This window comes from Anneissia japonica, unplaced genomic scaffold (assembly GCF_011630105.1).
Source record: "Anneissia japonica isolate Jap-2015-1 unplaced genomic scaffold, ASM1163010v1 scaffold670_len1213532_cov191, whole genome shotgun sequence".
In the NCBI taxonomy this organism is placed as follows: Eukaryota; Metazoa; Echinodermata; class Crinoidea; order Comatulida; family Comatulidae; genus Anneissia; species Anneissia japonica.
Window position 1 is genome coordinate 259,922 of NW_022693499.1, and position 5,342 is coordinate 265,263.

A 5,342-nucleotide genomic window follows, 5' to 3' on the forward strand; every position below is an offset into this window, starting at 1 on the left:
AATCACCATACTTTGACTGTATTCTTATTTATCACAGTGAGTGAAAATGGCAACAAAAATGGTTGTTCATTCACATTAACTAAGGTTCATATCAGAATGATTTTGTAAACTTGGATTGTTTGCAGTCTTGTACTGTTTTCGAAGTGTTTTTAAACCTGATTAAATTAATAAATAAATGCATATGTAAAATGCTTAATTTTGATTATTATTCCGCATAAATTTGATTTGAAAATTGCTGAGTTGATACGGTACTGTATTGATGTCAATTATTTAAAGGGGCTATAAAGTTGTAGAACACATTGTATTTGTTGATAAGACAGTCAAAGCCTGAATCTATTTAACAATGGTGATAATGATGACATATTAGACTGATTTTCACAGCAAAATGTGTATGTATGCATCACGTGGTAATCGAGCACGTGATCGCACAGACGTCATGCCATCGTCAGACTGAAGACATTGAATGAAAGCTCTGGTAAATATGCTTTCGATTTTAATAATGATAATAAATATTATTTATACACGGTGATACTGTACGATTTAAGTTTATTCACTCCTTTATTCAAACACAAGTGTCTATTATTCTTATACTGACTGAAGTCCACTTTTAGTTATACAGTACAAATTAATATTATAATTAAATTAATATTATTATTATTGTTATTATAATTTATTCATGTAACCAATTGTCCATCTGTCCATCTGTCAATCCACTCATCTTCGTCCGTTCGCTCATTTACTCATGAACAATGAAGAAGATGCATTACCGTGTCTGTTAACACTTTAGCCATCAGCCCATAAATATCTGGCAGTAGCGTTGTACCGTTCTGACTTCAATATGTAATAAACCCATTTTGATAAACCGTGTTCTGTAAAATTTGAAAAGAACATAACCATCTTAACATGTCTGAATTTGCAATTTCTGTGTAATAACTAATCCTACATTTAAGATATTACCGATGGAATTCTAACACATACTTAGATGGTTCGATCGCACAGTGTGTATTTACAGATAGGCCAATAAAAATTACAGTTAGTAGCGACAAACATTAACAACTGAAATTTAAAGAAATATAAGGTCCCATATTCGCACAGTGCGGATGTTAGGTTGAACTATTTCAAGCCGCTAAAGAATAATTATATATTTGTATATTATGAAAATGAATTAAATTATATTTTTGTTTCGAACAAGCCATTAAGATACAAACAGGATTAAGTGATGCACTTTCCACGCGATCCCACGAGGTGCAGACTGCGATTATTATAAAACTACCTTGACGTTTTGTAGAATTAGGCGACCAACACCTATAATGCGAGTGTCTGAAATTTTTATCGAAATGTATTCAGGTGACGCCAATTTCGATAGCATGGGCTCATAGGATAAATTTCTAATTATGTTTTTACTTATACTGTATATTTTAGTGCGCTATCATTATTCGTTAGTTCATGTTTGTATTTCCAGTTATTACAATTGTTATATTTCACATTTTTAGTATTAGTTTAAATAGAAAAAAAAACCCCACGGAGAACTGATTAATTACAGATAGTACCGTAAACAATTTAAAGCCTATCCTTGATGCAACTTTCTGATAGAAGGTGGCTTATTGGATACAATTATGTTTGAGAAATGGCAACGGCTTATCAAACACCCTAGTTGTTGTTTGGTAGCTAATTTTGTAACACACAATGAAGATTCATGAAAAGACGCCCTGTCTGCTACATTACTCTTCTTTTACGATCCGGTCAGCTAAAGGTTTTGGAGAGCTTTGTTGAAGTGGGTAAAAAAATAGCCTCTATAATTGTCTATGTATACATGCAGGTTTCTGTAATTTTTAAAAGTTAGATAAACTTTAATTAATTCCTCCTTAACCTCGGTGGCCTGTTCAGTAATATAATACCAATCATCCACAAGGCCAAAAAATGGCAAAATACAAATACATCGAACAGCAGGACAAAATAATACCATAATAGGCCTAATTATATAATCAATAATTACCAATTATGTTTTTTTTTAAGCGGGTGGGCTCGGTGCCAGTGTATTACAAATTGTGAATAACTTTTATAAGGTACAAATATTGATAATATGATCAGGTTCGGAACATTTTTTTATGGTTCAATAAAATAGAATGTAAATACGGTAAACCCCAATAAATAGGAATTATTGAATCACTGACCCCTGTGGTTTGTGGGCAGAGTTCCAAATCCAACTTCTCTATAATTGGAACCGTCACCTTCTAGATTAAGGTCTAGAATGGGTGGCAGAGACAAGCACCCGACTGAGCTTGAACTGGTGTTTATTGGCTTTGTCAAGGGTCTGTAGGGAAATAAAATACTCATCATAGAGCTATTCTTGTAAACAGCCATTACAATGTTTTATTATAACCTGGTCATGGAATAATACCTCTCATGAACGTCACTACCAGGTAACACTTTTTTTGTACCTTCAATCGTCGATACGTCATCGCTGAACAAGAGTTCATACGAATGCATTTCAAGAATCTTGGACAGTTTGCAGCAAGGGAATTCATCTTTCAACATGGGACGAATCGTTTGGATTTTAGACGAATTTTCTATGAGATACATCGTCTGTTGAGCTAGCCAACAGATTTATATGGCCTACTTTATTATATAAACTGAACTTCATAATGATTATATCTGCTGATAATTATCAGGCATATTGAACATGTACATTCCCTTTTCGCTCGTGTTCAACATTCATCCTGAACTAATATCATTGTGATAAATAACCTTAATTGGATGAGCCTATTCGGTCAATTAACATATCAATATTTAATATTTGGGTTGATTTAGAGGTAAACAATAATCTCAGATACGAGACAATTTTCTGAGCACGTCTCTAAATCTGAATTAGGAAAGTCTGAAAATGGATACGGTCAAAGTAGAATAACTCCTGTCTCTTATACACATCTAGATGTGTATAAGAGACAGGTGCGGATGTTAGGTTGAACTATTTCAAGCCGCTAAAGAATAATTATATATTTGTATATTATGAAAATGAATTAAATTATATTTTTGTTTCGTAAAACAAAAACAATTATATATTTCAATGTATATATCTATTGTATATACACGTTCATTTCTCATTCGATGGATATTGTCCTTATCCTTGTTCTCATAATCATTACCCTCAACGTTTTCGGCATCATCATCACTACCACCAACATTACCACCACCAACATCATCATCATCATCATCAGCAGCAGCAGCATTATATCATCACCACAACCAACACCGCCTCACCATTATTATCATCACCATTATCAATCATTATCGTCCTCATCATTACGGTTACACACAGAACGAATGGTTAAAGTAAATCTACAGGCGCGGATCAGGAGGGGGAGGGGGAATGAGGACCTGTGCCTCCCCCCCCGGTCGGTCAAGCCGAAAAGGAGAAATCAGAACTCGATTGTTTATCGCTTATTTACACCAACTATGGTGGGGCGGATGTGGGCGTGGCAGCGTGGACTTCATATTGTGCACCCCCCCCCCCACGTCAGAAAATCTCTGGATCCGCTGCTGATCTAAAGCCGAAATCTGGCTCACAGGCCAGAGTGCCCATCTCTTTTTTGAATGGTATAATTCACTCTTAAATATTAGTGCAAGTCACATGTTTTTTTTTTAGTTCTGAAAGAATAACAAAACACATTAAGACGTACATCTGCTCATCGTAACAGGGGTTGCTGGGGTAGTCACGCCCTGTAACCATGTCCTAGCAACATATGCGACTATACATACCAATCATTGCCCAAGTAAATATCAAAAACATTACATTCCATATACAATATTGATATCGTCACAATTTAAACTCGAGCTATGATAATTATGCTAAACTCTGTTTTGAATGCTGTTCAAACTCTTGTTATAGACAAAGATTTACTGCATTATATTGTGAATGTTTTGTTTTGAAACTGGCCAGAGAAACTGCAATCAACTCTCTACAATTTTTATAAATTGTCCTAACATAACATAAATAGGCATATAGGCCTATATTGTTTCTGATACTTCAACTACTATGAAACAATAACGAATGTAACATATAACTTCACAAACGCATACAATATGTCGAAGTCTACCTTGAAACTGTATGTGAATCAAATATATTCATTTGCATTACAACGTATGACAAAAAATAACATTATATTATCCACACGATTGTTCTTATCAGCATCATCACATTATCAGTATCATCAATATCAATATCATCATCATCATTATCATCATCATCATCATCATCATCATCATCATCATCATCATCATTTCCTTATTTTTAGCAGCATCAATGTTTAACTTTATTTCAAGATTGTTGCTCTTTCAGTCGAGCTGGTCGTAGAGGCCCAGAGTAAAATATATTACAAACCATAAGTAGGCCTACTTTATAGGCCTATTTCTATTGCATTCTGACCGCCCCCATGCAATTAACAGTCACATAACAGCATTACAGTAATATATAATTGATCGACATATTTTTAAAAGTTTGTTTACCGAAGTCTGATTCATTACATTATCTTCATCTAAACTTTCATCTCCAGAATCATAAGTGTGAACGATTTAGGCGCGAAAACTTACATGAAGCGAACAAGATGAAATTAACGAAAAGTAATTGGTGTTAAACGCAGAGTGTACAGCTGTCAACACGATGTCGCCTCACCTCAAAATATTTCAAGATTCTTGCAAGACAAGCAACACTATATTTTATTACGTCAGCTTTGTTACAAAGTCTGGATATATGAAATATACCGTAGCATGTATTGTAATATAACATGTTTCAGATTCAGTACATTTTACAATTTTTTTTTCTTTATTCATTTCATTTATTTTACAATTTTACTTTACTTTTCAGCGAAGTCTAAATACCTGAGGTCGGTTCTTTGAAATTATATTTACAGTCGTATTTCAATAATGCAAAAAAGGTAATTAATGTTCTTCAAATGTAATAAATGTAGTAGTGCAACTATGCGTTTGTGACACAAAATGGAAGTAGACCTGAATCATTTGCAATGTCTCCGCTACTTCGTTATCAAAGTTGTTGATTGTGACTCATGCCACATTGACCGTCTCTGGTGATAAAAGACCAAAATTTAACCATGGCATTCAGCAACAAATTATTTTTTTCAACAAATCTGCTAAGATCAACAACATTTCCATCGAAATCGTATCGATATTTAAAAGCCATAAAGCATATTTAAAATCATAAAAGCTGAAATTTCCGAATTTTCCAAATTACATCAGCATTAAAATAGATTCAACAAATTAAAGAGGTGGCGTGTATTTACTTAACCAACATGGTGAAAGAAAAAAAGTTTATTTTCTTTATAGTA